At 39.4% G+C, this 17,497-nt stretch overlaps 1 protein-coding gene across 1 annotated transcript in view; it reads right to left on the bottom strand.

Annotated features, from left to right (window-relative positions):
• Nucleotides 1-17,497, bottom strand: part of UBL3 (ubiquitin like 3) — an 82,348-nt gene that overhangs the window by 63,608 nt on the left and 1,243 nt on the right. The window lies entirely within an intron of this gene.

Below are 17,497 nucleotides of genomic sequence, written 5' to 3'. Positions count from 1 at the left end.
GACATCAATAAAGACAAATCTGATGCAGGTTTCCATGAGTTTGTTTTGCGTGAAACAACTGCACTAGGGATGTGAAAGTGTACCAGTATACACAGGTAACCAATGAATTAATTGGTTAATTTTCACGATTACATGCAGGCTCTTGGTAACAGGGGCAGCAGTGTGGGGGAGAGGGGTGGTCAGTAGCCAGTATGCATGGGGAGCTGACTCTCCCCATCCCATGTGTAACTGCTGAAAAGGTTACATGTTTACTTAAATTCATTTTAACATCCCTAACCCATGCCAATCTCTGGCCCCTGTGGTAGTCTGAAATATCCTTTTGGTTTCATGGGAATGCCTCGCTCAGGATGACCAGTGGAATAAGGCAGGGAAGCAACCCCAACACACGGAAATGTTGGCACCCCTTATTCTCAAAATGGTTCTTCAGAGCCTCTCTGATATTGATGGCCACCCTATGGGCTCCTCTGACAGCACTAGTGTCTGGCTGTTCAAATTGTGCATCTAGGCATTGCGTTGCATTGTTCCACCCATGGCCAAACTCTTTACCCTTATTCTCACAGAAATTATGTAAACAACAGCATACAGCTACCACCTTGGGGATATGATCCTCCAAAAGGTCCAGCCTGCCATAGAGACATCTCCATGTCCCTTTTAATCTTCCAAAGGCACATTAAAAAACCACATGGCATCAGCTTCGCTGTTACTGAACTAAGGATGCTAAGTAACAAGTAATTTACTAGTCAAGTAGTCGATGGAATTTCCATCCACTACTCGACTAGCCGATAGGCACTTCTGCATTCCTCCTCTGAAATATACAACAGCCCCCACTGAAACTCTTGTACATTTCAAAGGAGGGATGCAGAATTCCACGTGCAGCCCAGGGTCAGTGGGAAGTTCCGCTGACTCTGCGCTGCATGAGGGTGCCAGCTTTGAAATGTACAAGAGTCCCCAGCAGGGGCTCTTGTGCATTTCAAAGCAGAAGCGCTCACATGGAGCCTGGGATCAGCAGGGGACTCAGAGTCCCCCACTAACCCCCAGCTCCATGCTGCGCTGCCACTTTGAAATGCCATGCAGAGCCTGGGATCAGCTGGGGACTCACTAGCTGACCCGGGATCTGCACAGCATTTCCGTGGAACCTGGGATCAGCTTGGGACTTCCCAGTTGACCCTGGGCTCTGCGCATGGAATCCAGGATCAGCTGCAGAGTCCCCAGCTGACCTCAGGCTCCACATGGCAGGGCTTTGAAACACCATGGTGTTTACCAACTACACAATTAGTCAATAAGGACTGCTCTGCACAGCCACAGTGGGGGTAGCTCCAGAAGCCAGCTCAAGCCAGGGATTAAGCAGCTCTGGCTCCTACTAGCTCCAGGAGCCATCCACACTGCAGCTCTACATTTTAAACATAGTAAGAACTGGAGGTCTCTTACTACATTTAAAAAGCAGAGGCACAGCGTCCCAGACCAGCGCGAGCCAGGAATGCTTGATCCCAGCTTGTGCTGAGTCCAGCTGCCCTGTTCACAGCAGCCAGTCCTATTCACTGAGAGTGGAGTGTGCAGCAAGGACTGTCATTCAAATGGTGCAAATTAAGCCAGATGCCCCAGGAGGGCTGGGAAGCCAAAAGGTGGCTGACAGGTCATCTTTTCACGTTCCCAAAATGCATAGCATGATGTTGTGAGTTCCCACAGTGCTTTGCAAGTGAAGGTGACACTGCTTTGCTCTGTTGACAGAGTGCTAACAATATAGCTATGAAATGTCAACAATGGATGGCAGAAAAACAGGTTTGACTGGTTTTCAGTTTTGGTGACTTTTGTATGTCAACAATACTTTTGTCACCAAACCTTTCCAGTACAGGCATTACGGACGTAAGTGACTCATCAACTCTCTTAACCAACAGTCAACTAGTCGCTCCCTCCCCCCCTCCCCCCCGCTGCCTCTATCAGCGACAGCATGGGGGGGAGAGTAGGAGCTGGTACTGGGGGGAGCCAGCTTAAATGCCGATTCCCAGCTCACACCCAGTCCCAGATGCTGCACCTGCTTTTTAAGTGTATTAAGAAGCCCGCTGGCTCTTAATACATTCAAAATCAGAAGTGTAGCAGGGGGGACCCTGCACGAGCCAGTCCAGCTGATTCCTGGCTCGCACCAGGGCCCCCGCTGAACTTCAGCCCTTTAAATGTATTAAGAGCCTGATGGCTCTTAATACATTTAAAAGGCAGAACCACAGCAGGGTTAGCTCCCAGGGCTGGGAGCTAACCCTGCTGTGGCTCCCCTGCTTATTGACTAGTCAATGGCAAATCCAGTGACTAGTTGATTAAACTAAATGTAACTTCCCTAACAGGCATTACCCAAGTAAACCTAAAATGGAAGAGGGAGAATTGCCCCCTTGCTCTTCACACTGAATACTTGAATATTTATTGCAGAAGCAACAAGAACCTCAGTATTTCCTCTCTCAAATGACTGCCCAAACCACCTATCTACTAAGTCATTCTCTCTCTCTGGTCCAATGAACATTTTTATACAAAGTGGATTTCAATTTGTCTTGAAATCTGAAAAATGTTGGTTTGGGGTTGACTCTAAATGACTTTTTTTTTCAGATGTCAGAACAAAAAAAAAATCAGTTCTTTGCATAGATCCAATTAAAACAATGACATAACTATTTCTTAGCTAAAAGTTACAAAAAGCTGCATCATCTCAATGGCTCAAAGAAAAGGGAATGTCAGATTACTTAAAATCAGGAGTTTTCAAAGTGGGATACACAGGATCTCATGGGGAAGCACATGAGAAAAATCCTGTAATGGCAGATAATGCATTTTATTTCATAAGACTTTGTAATCACAATACAGATATATTATGACCCTATTTCAGATGAGGGGTACGTGATAGACTACATTTGGAAAGAGGAATGCAACCTAAAAAGTTTGAAAACCACTGTCCAAAATGTTACTTGGGTTAAATGACAATAGAATTTGAATGCACTGTGAGTTACAGCTCCAAAATACATCAACATTCTTCACAGGGCATTCAGAAGGAATGTACATCTCTAAGCATGGGTAGTCAGTCCCCTCTATGGAGCAGCTCCAAATCTAAGTGAGAAAAGATGAATGCATAGATCAGAGGAAGGGAGAGAAAAATTGTCAAATAAATTCCTTTTATTTGTGCATAGACAAATTAAAGGAGTTTTAGATCAAAACAAAAACAATTTGTCAACTCACAGAAAACCTCCTTTGAGTCCAGTGTTGTTCTGACATACATACCCTTATTCAATCGGCAGTCCAAAATGGACAGCTGGCCAAACCCCGTCCAGAAGGGAACATGAGCTTGCAATGTAGTTAACAGATGGTGGTACAAGTTATGAAATTGGGCTTCACTTCAGTCTCAACATAATCTTGTAACAATGTTCAGCTGAACTGTAATATTTATGTAGTCCATCAGAGTTATTTTCTTATGCCTCAACTAAAAGAGGCAAGGGACAAGTTAGGACATCATATTGCATACTCAGATCTGACAGGCAGACTTTCCATGTTCAGTCCATCCATGGATCCCACTGCCTGGCTTCATGCTATCCCAGCACTCATTCTGTTGGTGATGCCACATCTATAAAGCCACTCAAGGGACTGAAGACTGATTGTTATAAAGGTAATACAAAAGCCACCATCTCCAGTGTTGCAGGGAAATTTTAAAAGTTTTCAATATTACTCTCAAGTGCTAAACTTTAACATAATATTTCCTAACTTTTAAAAATATACAATACTGGGGAAACAATGTATTTGACCTTTGACATACATTAGTCTTAAGCGTTTTTCAATAGCTTCTAGGCATCACCAGAATATCGCAAACCAAGTCAACCCTCTAAATAAGGATGGGCAATAAGTGGCCAAGATTAGCCCCTGGTGGGCCACCAGACTATTTATCTGAGTTTCTGCAAGTATGGCTGCTCTCAGCTCCTGGTGGCCATGGTTTGCCATTCCTTGCCAATGGGAACTGTGAGAAGTGATGGCCCGGCATGCACTGCTTCCTGCAGCTCTCATTGGCCTGGAATGGCGAATCACGGCCAATGAGACCTGCGAACCATGAACCTGTGGACACTCAGGTAAATAAAGCATCTGGCAGCCCACCAGGGGTTAACCTCAGTGAACCATGTCCAGCCAGCAGACTGCTTATTGTCCACCCTTGCTCAAAGCCTAAGATTCTGGATGGCAGAATCTTTGTGATATTGACATCAAAAAGAGGTGAATGGAAGTAAGTGTGCTGAGATATTTCTGGTCTTCTTTATTTGGGGCATTCATAAGCAGCTATAATGCTGGCCTACCATACAAATGTTTGCAAGACACCTCTAAATGCCACATATCTTGCTTTTTAATACAAGCAGCTTTGCATTCACTAGAAACAACTGTAAATTTCATATAACACAATAGTATTTGAAAACCTATATGTCTAAGCCTGGGTAGGCTCCATAGGGCAGTTCCACACTTAAGTGGAAAGAAATGAAAGCACAGACCAAAGGGAGGAAAAAGAATGCAGCAAAGAAAATGTTTCAAGCGTTAGTGTTATCATGTCCATAATATAGAGATGTAGTATTCATGTAGTAGTCTGTATCAAAATAAGTCACATACAAATTGCTTCCCAGCTGGTTAATATTGTATATTCTATTCTACACTACTCCAATTTGTAAGTGTATAGTCCTTATTCTTTTCTAGCATCTGAAAGCGAGCCATGAAACTAAGCATTACTATTCCTGTGATGGATCATTTAGTAAAATATACAATTCCTTCAGAGTAGATAAAAACCCACCTATTAACTCTTATTCTGTAGTGAAAGCATAGAAAGTTTCTATAAAATCCTTAAAAGGTGCAAGGAAAGCGCCATTAGTTAAACTAACACACAAAGTGACTCATTCCTCCTCAAAAACCTATCTTATTCATCAAAATCTAGAAGTCACTTTGTAAGCATATAGGAGGCTACAGTACTTATGGATTTAATCCATCTGAGTTAGAGAAGCAATGGCTTAGCCATCTAATTCTGGATACAAATGCTCTGCCTGGCATATCATTTTAATATTCCTGAGCTGTAAAATTTGCTTAGTCATTAGATTTTTCTTCTCTAGTCTGCCTCAAAGTGATGTCAAAAAAGTGAGTGTGATTGCACACTTATTCATGAGACAAATCATTTCCATATTTAATAATAACCTGAATATAATTGCTAAAGACACTTAATATTTAAATGTAGTTTAATACAAATATGAAGTGCAATTATATACAAATGTAAAGAATTGAATCCAATATGAAAAACATCCCAGAAAAGATATTCAATAACACTTTTAGAGGACTTACGTGATTATTTTAAACATTTGGATATTTTTCATGTTCACGTTAGATTACTTGTTAATTATGCACTGATTCATTCATTCTTAGGGAATATTGCGAAGGCCAAAACTACAACTGGGTTTAAAAATAATTAGGTTAGTTCACAAAAGATAGCTATTGCCATTAATGGACCTAATAGCCAATATGGTCAGGGATGAAACCCCATGCTCTGGGTGTCCTTAGCCTCTGATTGCCAGAAGCTGGGGGTGGATGACATGGGATGGATTACTGGATTAGGAATATTAAATTGTGGTTATCTGACTAATTGTGTTAACTAGTCGATAAGCATCACTCTTCAGAGCTGCAGCAGGGGTAGCTCCAGGAGCTAGCTGGTCAAGCTGGGACTGAGCAGTCCCGGCTCATATTGGCCCTGGGAACCACCTGCACTTCAGCTCTGCATTTTAAATGTAGTAAGAGCCGTCTGGCTCTTAATACATTTAAAATGCATAGGCACAGTGTCTGGGACTAGCGCAAGATGGGATTGCTCAGTCTTGGCACGTGCTGAGTCCAGCAGCCCTGTTCACAATGGCCAGGGATATAAAATATCTATTTTATAGATATTCTAAAATATCTATTCAGGGCAAAAAAAAAAAAAAAAAAAAAAAAAAAACCACACAGCAACTCTGGGTGCAGTAACATGTAAGCAATATCTGTAATGTTTTATTTTGGCTTTCATAGAATCATAGAAATGTAGAGCTGGAAGGCACCTTGAGAGATCATTAAATCCACTTCCCCCATGTTGAGGAAGAGGCAAGTATACCTGTTCAATGACATGCGGAAGTGGTTCTCAAGTAGGGGTACATGTACCTGTGGGGGCACATAGATGTTTTCCCAGGGGTACATTAATTCAGTTAGATATTTTATAACAGGCTACATAAAAAGCACTAGCAAAGTCAGTAGAAAATAAAATTTCATACGACTTGTTTATACTGCTTTACACACTATACACTGAAATGTAAGAACAATATTTATATTTCTCATTTTTATTATAACATTATATATATATATATATATATATATATATATATATATATATATATATATATATATAAGTAAGCAATTATTCAGTAATAGTGTACTCTAACACTTGTATTTTTATGCCTGATTTTGTAAGCAAGAAGTTTTCAAGTGAGGTGCAACTTGGGAGACACAAATCACATTCCTGAAAAGGGTACAAGAGTCTGAAAAGATTGAAAGTAACTGCCATAAATCTCATTGCTAAACAAACATGAAAAAGCGTTTGAAAGTATTTTTAGTATTAAGAAGGACAAAAGGACCAAATATACGAACAGTCCATCACACACAGCCATCCAGAAATAACTACCTATGATTACTACTCTTCCCTTCCTCTTTGACATCTATGAATTTTAGCAGTTTTCATATATTGACAAACAGGATATTTTATAATGCTAAACTAGATTTTTAGGATGGGGGAAACTAAGGGGAAAATTAACATCTCTTAATGGCAGATTTATCATCAACAAACACCTAATCTGATTTATGATTTAAAGGACTTTTACTATTGAAAAACTATTAAAATACATCATGGTTGGGAAGGGAGCTTGGTTAGTGTTCATTTTTTTAAAATTGTATCCTTTGGTATATATGGTTGTGACAATTTTCTTCCACTATTTGATCTGAGGAAGTGGGTCTGGCCCACGAAAGCTCATCACCTAATAAACATCTTGTTAGTCTTTATAGTGCTACATAGTCCTGTTTTTTGTTTCAGCTACAGAGTTCATGATTGTCAATCTCTCATTAAAAAAAATTATCAAAATTTGAAATATTTTTTCAATTAGTCTTGGTATTATTATAAAAAGGAAAAAGAAAAGCTGCATATAAGTATCATATACACAATACAGCTGAGTCCCCATATAATGATTTTCCTTAAACTGTAAAGATTAAGACAACATGCATAATCATGTAAGTCCAATAAGAAATGTAGTTGTGTCCGTTTACATCAATAATTCAGTTTTCACAAATGAAAACTATATTCGCTATGAAATGTATTTGAAATATTTGCTATTTGTTTCATAATAGTTATTAATTACTCTGGATAATTCCTGTTTGTAAAGACTAACATTAAAAAATTATTACAAACAGTGTCGTTGGACAAACTTCAGCCCTTAATAATATACTATACGTCAATTGAAGTGACCGAACATTATTCCAAACACAGTCACATTCATGCCACAGGCCTATCTAAGTAGTGCAGATGTGTAATAAAACCTATTACATTCAATATTTAAAACCTTATTGATGCTGTATAGATCATTATTAGCCCTTCTCTCAGTCTTGGTACAATATACAAGACTATGAAAAGAATGTCTGAAACCAATCTAAGCTGGTACTCATGATCCTTTGGAAACTATGAACCTTTTCCTGAGAAGACCATCATTCGAAAATAATTGATGTGCCCTCCTGATAGTTCATTAGGGTAACGAGAAAGTAATCATTGTTGGAAAATAATCAAGCTCAACACACCATCAACATCTTAAAGTTATAGCTCAGCTCTGAAATGCATAATTTACTAAATATTGATACCGCTATTTATCTTTATTACAAATAATGATGGAATCTCTGTATTAAATATATGTGTCTGTTTTCTAAGGATACATCTACACAGCAGTATTATTTCGGAATAACTGATGTTACTCCAAAATAACATAGTCCATGTCTACACTACAAGTAGTTATGTCGACAATGTCAAAATAATGTCGAGCTGGAGGACTTCTTACTCCAACTCCTGTGACGCTCATTTTTCAAGGAGTAAGCAAAGTCGGAGGAAGAGGTGCTGTTTATCAGACTTCCTGCATGTAGAGAGCTCCAAAAGCCGAAATAAGCTACAGGCAGTCCCCGTGTTACATGGATCCGACTTACATCGGATCCCTACTTACAAACGGGGTGAGGCAACCCCGCACTAGCTGCTTCCCCCCAGCAGACCAGGGAGACACGGAGCGGCTTTTCTCAGCAGACACCTCAGCTTGAGAATAAAGGACTGAGGGAAGTAAGGTGTGGGAGAATAAAACTGAGCTCTGGAGAAATGTTTGGCTAGAGTTTCCCCTACAATATGTACCAGTTCTGACTTACATACAAATTCAACTTAAGAACAAACCTACAGTCCCTATCTTGAACGTAACCCGGGGACTGCCTGTATTTCGACTTAAGCTATGCAATTGACGTAGCTCAAGTTGCATAGTTTAATTTGGCTTCAGCCCTGCTGTGTAGATGTGCCCTAAGGGACCATAAATAATAGTATTTGAAATATTTGTTACAGAATTCATAAAGAGATTAGTGTGGCACAGACAACTGTCAGACTACAATGCACAGCATGCTACCTGCACAGAGAACATACTAACCAATCTTGCAATATCCAACTCTGAAGTGGGTTTACTTTTGAGATAAAACACATTCTTCTCACTGTTTAATCTCCAAAATTGAAAAAAAACCACCTTTTTACATTTATTTTAAAAAGGTACCACATTTATATATAAGTAATACAAATGTGGTACAACAAAGATCACAGAAACACTTCCAAAAAGAGAAGACCCATGTTCCTCAGGGTTGACACATTCATCCATATCTGAAATATTGGCATTATAAACTGAAGTCCAGATCTGAAGCTAAGAGCAATAAAAAGGAGAAAAGCATCTTTGGTTCTGTCTGCATTTATAGTTGAACCAGTTAGGGTTGTAAGATACTGGTTAAAAAGTTAACCGGTTAAACAGAATGTTAAACATTTCATTTAACCAGTAAAGGAGATCCTGTAGACAGAAGGCCCAGCCAGGCTGGAGTGGCTGATCCCTCCTAGCTATTAGCTGCTCCAGCCATATTGTTTAACCAGCAGGGATATTAGATAGCATGTAATTCAACAGTCATGTACCTGCATGAAATGTTAGTGGTTACATGACTATTCGATAGTCCCCAGGGACGGGGCTGGCAGCCAATGTGCTCCCAGCCCCACTCCTGGGGAGCCCCTGGCCACCCTGTGCTGCTGCCTTTATCAGAAGCAGCAGTGCAGGGGGGCAGGCACTGGGCGGGAGCTGGTCTGCAAGGGGAGCCAGTTTAAAAACCAACTTCCCATGCAGACCGGCTCCTGCCTGCCACCCCATGCTGCTCCTCTGATAGAGGCAGCAGCGTGGGGAGGCAGCAACCCCTGTCCATGGGGGTGGGTCCGAGCTCCCCATTGACAGAGGCTGCTCCACAGCAGCCTTTCTTGCCTCCTTCACACTGCTGTCTCTGATAGAGGCAGCAGCTCAGGGCAGAGTTCGGGCTGCACATGGGGATGATGCTGGGGGGAGCCAGCTTTTAAGCCAGCTTTCCCCCAACACTGGCTCCTGCCTGTCTCTCCCCACCTCTGTCTCTGTAGGAGGAAGGAATGGGGGTGGGGCAGGCAGATCCGCTGGAGCCAATATGCGTAGGCATCTGGCTTAAAAGTCAGCTCCCGTGCAAATCGGCTCTCACCTGCCCTTCTCACCCTCCATGCTGCTGCCTCTCTATTAGAGGCAGCAGCATGGGAGCAGGGAGGACAGGCAGATCCAGTGCTTGTGGGGAGCTAACTTTTAAGCCAGCTCCTCACAGGCACCAGCTCCTGATCCTGACCCCCACGATACAGAGGCAGCAAGGGGGGAAAAGTGTGTGTGTGTGGTCAACAGGATTAACTGATAAGCCCAGACTTATCTGTTAATCATGCAGTTGTCTACACACTGCCATCCCTATTAACCAGTTAACTTTTTAAACGGGTATTTACATCACTAACGCCTATGGTGATTAGATACAAGTTTCGAGAACCTGCCAATGGGTTCCACTAACTGCAACCTGTCAAACTAGAGCACATCAATCCTCCTCTCTTGATCAACCAGTCAACCCTGAAACTGATAGTGGATGTCAGAAAGAATTTTTGAACTTCCACCACAAGCTTTAAGATGGTTAGATATTACTTCTTTAATAAGGATTAAATATTTCTGAAGACATACATCAGAAATAAGGTCTCATCTTCTTTCCATTGGCATTTTGACACAATTTTACCTATGTTCATAAAGGCCCATTTAGTAACTTAGACACACTTTTCTTTAAACTTGTTTTTCTGCTGTAGAATCAATACCATTAGCAAGGAATGCAGTTGGAGACATTTTCAGGAATTTTCTCATATTTGATCAACAATCTTTATTACAAGTGTTCATTCTTTACTTTTTCCCTTCATTAGTTCCTTGTTTTTAATCACAAGTAGCATCTAATGGTAGGCCTAAGGATGTTAAAGACTACAATTCAAAGGAGGAATGCGCAAGTGCCTATCAACTAGTCAATGGAAATTCCATCAACTAGTCAATTAACTGCATTTTAAAATCCTTAGGTGGGCCTGGAACTTCAAATTTATTTAGGGAAGTATATCTAGACCAAAATGCTTCTGCCATTTCTCTAAATTGCTCATTTTGTGCTACCCTTGGTGTGATGTCAGCATACTAAGGAATCACAACTATCAAATGCAAGTTGTTGTAGCAGAATCAGATTGATCTTTGCTAATTTTTAATGCCAAAACCAGAGACTACTCTAAAACTAAGCTGAAATCGAAGACATGCTAGAAGGCCTGAAATTTAGACTAAAGTTGTCATCATTGCTAGGATTAGATGATAATGATGGAATCAAAAGTATCTCACTTTCAGGATCAAATTCATCAGTCATCTGCTCATTTTCTACAAAATTGTTGATATGAATGCAAATCCTATCTTGCAACTTAACTTCACTGATAATATCTGCATTTTATATTAGCAGAATTTCTTTCTTCATTATTTCAGTCCATTCCACTGGACTGTTTCCTACCGTTTCTTTCTATTACAGCCAGTCCCCGAGTTACGAACGCATCGATTTACAACCGTTTGTATTTACAAACAACCTCCTATACAGCCGGAAACCGAGTTACGAACGAAATCTGCACTTACGAGCAGCGCAGCCGTACATCAGTGAATGTAATCCGACTTATGAACACACAGAGTTATGACCAAGTGTTTGGAACGTAACGCGTTCGTAAGTCGGAGACCAGCTGTATAGGTCTGTTGAGGCAATTAAATCATAGTCTGATGTTTGGTATTCAGTAAATGCTGATGATCAACAAATGAGTAAAAATGAAAATTTCTGATCAGTAAAGTTGCAACAATATATCCAGTGAATGCAATACTATGCAGATAGAAGACTAAAAAAATAAGATGAACCAGTCAGCTGTATATAAAGCCATCAAATCAAGAGAACTTTCCAGGTGTGGCTAGAATCTTACAAACTTGCCTTCGCAAGAATCATGTAAATTCTTCAGAGTGAGAAAGGAAGCCAAAAGTTTAAACAGAAAAAATTATCTAAGATGCAAGGGCTGGGTTTTTCTAAGGGGAAAAAATAGGTTTTATTTTTGGTTTGTTAGAGTTATTGCAACATCACTATATTTCACATTATTTACTTGGTGTATTTGACAGCACTTTGCATATAACAGGCGGGCAAGAGAGCCCGGGGCCAGGGGAATATATAAAGTCTCCTCTCCCCGCCAGGGGCATGCAGCACCTATAGTGAACCGTCAGTTGTTCTGAACAGCTGGTGATTAACTCTAGGCACCATGTGCCCCTTGCAGGGTGAAGACACAGGGCAAGAGACTTCATGCACTGCCATGTCCCCAGGCCCTAACTGGTCTGGAGGCAGGGGTTGCATGCGACGTCTCCTCCTGCCCTGCAAGGGGCATGCAGTATTTAGAGTGAACCACCAGCTATCCAAAACAACTGGCAATTCACTCTAGGCTCCATGTGCCCATTGCAAGGTGAGGGCTGGGGGCAAAGACTTCATGCACTCCCCTGCCCCCAGGCCCTAATTGCCCTGGGGATGGGGGGAGCGCAAGAAGTCTCCTCCCACCACTAGGGGTGAACAGCGCCTAGAAGCAATCTCCAGCTGTTCAGAACATCTAGTGGTTCTCCCTAGGCACTGGAGGTTGGGGACAAAGACTTCATGCACTCACCCAGCCCAGGCCAATCAAGGGTCCATGGGCGGGGAAGCACAGAAGTGTCCTGGCCCTGCCCCTTCTGCCTGAGGCCCCACCCTCTCCGGGGCTGCCCAGGGCCACTTCAAAAATTTGTGAAGTGGCTTCCCTTCTACAATTATTGCCCACTCCTGGCATATAGTCTGTTCTACTGTTTCTCCCACATTATTTCTAGGATTTATCTTAACAGTAGTGCTCAATGGCTGCAGACAGGACTGGGACATCATTGTACTGTGACTGTACAAGCATGCATAGATAAACAGTTACAGCGCTCAAACCTTAAAATCTAAAACTTATTTAAACATAGAAACTCACAAAATTTCAGCATATACATCGATACCAGCAGGCCCCATGTATTCCACATTTCATGGCCTCAGATTTCATTCCTTTCCCAGAGCTGTATTCCCAAATCTTAGATTCCATTTATATATACACACATCTCTAGTTGTAGTGATCATGGAAAAAAACCTTGAAAGCATCCACACTGTTACCTGCCGGAGTTTGCACAGAGGCTAAAACTGTAGTTCCAAGAACTATGAATTGCCCCATTTATCTCAATCAGAGTTCTTCGGTTCCCAGAGCTGCAGAATTTGGCTATTTTTTAAGATACAAAAGTCAACATTTATGGCTGTAGAATTTGTCATTTTGCTATAAACAGGTGCCCAGTTTTTGGTTTTGTTCTATGTTTTTCAAGGACCTGCAAGCAGTTGCCTGTGGCTCTTCTCCAGTGTTCTCTACAAGGGGAATTTAATTGGATTATAGTATGTGCTCCCTATGCTGTTTCATGGAACTAGACAACATGGAACTGGAGAGCAAGGACTGGAATCCAGCTTGCAACCAAGAAACGGGGAACAAAAAAAAAGGCTGACGACTTAACTTGCCTGAAAAACAGTGCAGCAACCAAGGCCAAGAGGAAATGTCCCAATGAAGCACACTAAAAGCTTTGTCAGTTCCTTGCACAATGGTGGAAACAAGCTTTATGCCAGACAACTTGAATAACACCACAGAAGCCAAGGCTCAGGGAGAGGAACTGGGCCACTAGGAAAGCACAAAAAAAAATCCTCATCTTCAAATATAATCATTGACGAATTTTACATCTGAGTATTTTCAACTAGAAGACAGATTTGTGTTTGTGTGGGGGGAATGATGATTAGGATTATTTTATAGCAAAAGAGTAAATTAACACTACCTAAAAGTTCTGAATAGGTACTGTGGAATTTGGTCCTATTTTGCCTAGGGATGTGAACATGCACGCTTGTGTGTGATTAACCAATGAGCCTGGACTCATCAATTAACCTTCATGCTTATACACACCCCGCCTCCTGCACTGCTTCCTCTGTATCAGGTTTTGTTTTTCTTCTACTCTTCCACTACACCTTCTGTAAAATACTGTAAAATAATTTAATACTGTCTATATATTCCAAATTTTAAAATGTTTTGGTGTTTACATGGTGCCCATGCAAAAGGGGTCAACAAAAAGAATATTTTCATTGAACATTACTCAGAGAGAAAATGTACGAGATTTAATATAGAATACTAGCAGGTAAGGCCCGTTGTTTGCTGGGCAAAGTCATTTTATATAGATTATGAGTATAGTAAAGTTCAAGAAATTAAATATATTTAATAGTTTTTTTATTAATGTGCTTGTAAAAAGGAAGTAGAAGAACAATTTTAAATTTGTACAATTTCAACTTCAAACTCTATTCATTTTATTGAATAATTACCATACATAGGAAATTTGAATCAGAAACTCAAAGTTTCCATTATTCTTATGGTAACAAATTTGAATTATTTTGTGATTTGTAACAGTAAAAATTTTCTTTGCATTAAAATGACAGTTGAAGAGGGGACTTGATTTTAATTTTGTTAGCAAATATTTTTATGAATTCTAATCATAATAGTAATTACTTTTTTCCAATAAAAAACAAAAATAATTATCTAAACCTTTCACCCAGCATATTCTGGTTAAAAAGCAGTGCATTCAGCTAATTTAAGCGGCAAGATTGTTTATGCAAAATTTGGTATCTTTAGGTCATGACTTTATTTTTCAGAAACAAATCCACAAAAACAAACTCTTCAAAATATATAATAGACATAGAAAAAGCATGGTCCAGGATACAGAGGAATGGCAGATTTGTTCATGCACTAAGCAATGTCTGAAGGTGCAGGAAGTATTCAGCTGAGTCTAAATCATACAAGATGCTTTCAAAGATGTAAGTCCTCAAGAAGAAGTTATACTGTAAGGAAAAGTGTCATGACAATACAAGGTATATGGATCCAGCCCTTTAGGCTTCATGCGACAGTCCCACTGAAATCCCTGGAATTATTCATTTAAGTATAAAATAGCTTCTGTACTGATTTTTGGATAAAACAATCAACTATGATTATATCAAAACTCAAAAATCATTAAATATTTTAATTATGTCACTATATGAATCCAAAAACCACTTAGCACCTTTTTATTTTTACTGAAGAAATGACTTGCCAACAGATCACCTGTTATCACAATCTATTTCCAACCACTACTGTATAGCAAACCTAGACAATTTTCTGGTGAAAGTGTTTGAAATATTCAGAGATAATCCCTGTGGTTGCTGCCATCACCAATATTCTTGGGCTACAATAGGGAACCATGAAGGAAAAAAAACCCAAACTAGGCTCCATTCTTGATACCATTGTCCTCTCTCTATACATGTCTAGAGTCCTAATTAAGTTGATGAAATGCCACACAGGTAAAGAGATCAACACCAGTAGATTTAACATAAGAACTGGAGTTTTAACCTTTAAGTACCATATATTGCTACAGCAGTATTAAAACACATACTTACAAAGTAATGTTTGGAATGTGGTGTGTCATAATCTACTTTGTTAATAGAATGCAAATGATAAAGAATTATGACATTAATCTTCACGACTCGTGTTGAAATGTTTAGCCACATGAAAAGGACTAATTCTAGAAGTTAATCAAACATGTGACTGAAGAGAAAAAGGTCAAAGCTCTGCATATTTTCAAATACTGTATTAGCCTGCTTTTTTTTTTTTTTAACAGCTTGCATAGATTCATATAAATTCAAAATAAGTACAACAGAGCATTGCTAATTTATACTGAGAACAACTATGGCAAATTACTACATTTTGCTAAGTAGCAATTAAAATAATAAAAAGCAGATACTAAATTGTTTATCTGACAAATAGTTTCGTTTTAATTATTTATTATAATATTTCAGTATTTTGTAAATGGATGAATATTACTAATATGATATCCCTGACTAGACTACTATTAAATCTTTGAAAACTGGGAAAAAAGACCATTGCTTTTGCATATAAATTTTGGAGTGGGTGGAATAAGGAAATGCAAATTACGAAGACTCTCCAGCAAATACAAACATAAACAAGGTGACAGCCTGATAAATGTTTATTTTAGGAACAATCTATTTAAACAACAATGAATAGAAAAGGATAATTTTTGGAGTGAGGAGGTTGTTGATAATCGGAAACTAAGAATGAATATTCAAATGTTCTTTCTACAATTTAGCTATACTTAATAGCCTGAATTTTCATAGTGTAGAGGTCTCAAGCCTTCTAAATCCAGACAACTGCAGATAAAATAATGCTAAAACCTATCAAAATGGTCCTGAAAAAGTCAGCATGAATATATACCCCCAGTTAAAATGAATGGATACTGATATTATCATCATTTGACATTTCATCCTCATATATCCCAAAAGCATTACTGCTAACAATCTTCTTGATTATGGACAAATGGCATACCTTTGGGCCTAGATTTTACTACAAGCAATGTACCAATGGCATCAGAATTTTTAAAAATTGAACAATTCTTATAGCTAAAATATATTGATTTCTATCATTAACTATGTACATTGATATAAAATGGAGTCGTTAGCACAAGAAATATAGTGATAGCAAAGTGATTCCCAAGCAGATAGGGTCATTCTAGAAGTACTATAGAGGGGCAACTTGCTCAGTTGAGGGAAAGGGGAAAGAAGGAGTAAAGACTGCTTCCTGTTACTGTCTAGAGACCCCTTCCTGCCAATTTCAAAAGCAATGCTAAGGATGCATCCAGCTTTCTTCCACTAGAGTAAGATTTGCTGTGATATGACGCATTAGTTAGTGAAGGGAAGAAGAATGACTATTCAGCGTATTTGCAGAGCTAAGGAGACCCTGGAAGAAAGCATACATTAAATAATAATGACTGAAAATTATAGCGGAAAGGATTCAAACTCAAAGACAACAGTCCTTCCTCTACCCCACCCCCAATCCTCCAAGTCACAATATACAGAAGTTAACTGAGAAAAAGAAAAAAACCCATAACCATTGAAATTTTGTTTAATTGGTTATCTTATTATTTTTCTTTTGAGGGGCAAAGTTTAGTTTTTTCTGCAGCAAAATGACTCTCTAGAAGAAATAATGAAAGCAAGCACCCAAATGGTACCACTATTCCAACAGCCTGAGTAGTATGTATATGTATCATTAACTGACTATCTAGTATGCCTCAAACAAGGACAATCCATCTTTACATTCTTTCTGCACTATTAGGTTACGAAGGCAAGATGTAATTTCACACCAAATGACAGAATCATGGACATGTCTTCTTCTGTAAGACAAAGTCATCACCAATCACCTTGAAATTGGAAGATTACAGCATTATATGAACCTGTTTTACTACCAGAATAAAGAGCTATCAAAATTAACAACTTTTTTCAATGTATAAAATGAGAAAATTCTTGCTGCAAATAGATTAACTAGAGGACCTGAATGACTAGTGAAAGAACTCCCCCCTTTACCTCCAAAGCACCAGAATATGCTCAGCCTTTAAACGTTTTGTGGTTTAAAATGAATTCATGGGCTCAACAGAGGGCTCAGAGTCCTATACTGGTGGAAGTACATTCACTAGAAGAAATAAGACTGCCCTTGAAAAATGTCAAGATTATAGCTAGTGAATGAGAGATCATATTGTGTAGATAGGCAAAAACTCGCATTTCTATCTCCCTATATCAAGTGAAGGGATTATCTCCCTATCAGTGCTAGTTGCCACAGTGTTGGTGTGAAGCCAAGAAGATGGGGAAAGAGGATTAGGCCGAATTTCAGCTGATTCTGGGGGAC

This window comes from Pelodiscus sinensis, chromosome 1 (genome assembly GCF_049634645.1).
Source record: "Pelodiscus sinensis isolate JC-2024 chromosome 1, ASM4963464v1, whole genome shotgun sequence".
Taxonomy (NCBI): domain Eukaryota; kingdom Metazoa; phylum Chordata; order Testudines; family Trionychidae; genus Pelodiscus; species Pelodiscus sinensis.
The sequence above is the reverse complement of the archived record's forward strand: the minus strand, read 5'-3'. Positions and strand labels throughout refer to the sequence as shown.